The sequence below is a fragment of the Octopus bimaculoides genome, chromosome 13 (assembly GCF_001194135.2).
Source record: "Octopus bimaculoides isolate UCB-OBI-ISO-001 chromosome 13, ASM119413v2, whole genome shotgun sequence".
In the NCBI taxonomy this organism is placed as follows: domain Eukaryota; kingdom Metazoa; phylum Mollusca; class Cephalopoda; order Octopoda; family Octopodidae; genus Octopus; species Octopus bimaculoides.
This window is the reverse complement of record NC_068993.1, coordinates 54,920,316-54,921,067: the sequence shown is the minus strand read 5'-3', so window position 1 is coordinate 54,921,067 and position 752 is coordinate 54,920,316.

Here is a 752-nt window from a genome sequence, read left to right as displayed (position 1 = left end):
TCTGAAACAATTCTATCGGTGATAGGGTTAGGGTTAGGGTTAGGGTAAAACAGCAAATTTAAAAAGAAAAAAGCAAATAAAACGAAGAAAAAAAAAAGAAAATGAAAAAAGCAAATTTAAAATGAAAAAAGCAAATAAAACGAAGCTATGGCTTAATCAGCCAAAGGAGTAAATATAAACAACTGAATACTTGTCAGTGATTGGTTGAAATTATCGAAATAAGACAATTTTTTACATGAAATAAATTCGAATACAAAAATATTTTTCTGTTCTATAACACAAAATAGATAAGTATACGAAGTTTGAAAGTCTTTCGGTACCAAAAACACTACGTAAAACATTAATGAAAAATGTGGCCCCCGTTTTAAAAAAGATCCCACTAGTGTGCCGTGTGATTCTATCTGTTGTTCTGTGAAACAGTTTCATGACACACCTGAAAAATTACGGATATATGCAAGGTAGGGCCTAAAAGTTTGGTTTAGATGACATACACATGGTACACAACTCAGAAAATTAAGATTGAATTCGAAGTCCTTTCATAAATAATCTAAAATTGGGCTTCAGTAATATGAAGAAGAATGATTGGCAAGTATTTCCTGTGATCACAGGCTTAAAATAAGCACTGGGAGATACCTATCAATACATTTTAGATATTAATCCAAATAGAGTATCCCGAAGTAACTAACATACATGCATCAGGTTTATTACAATTTTTTACTTCAATAATTTTCTACTTAATTAATTTTCAACCC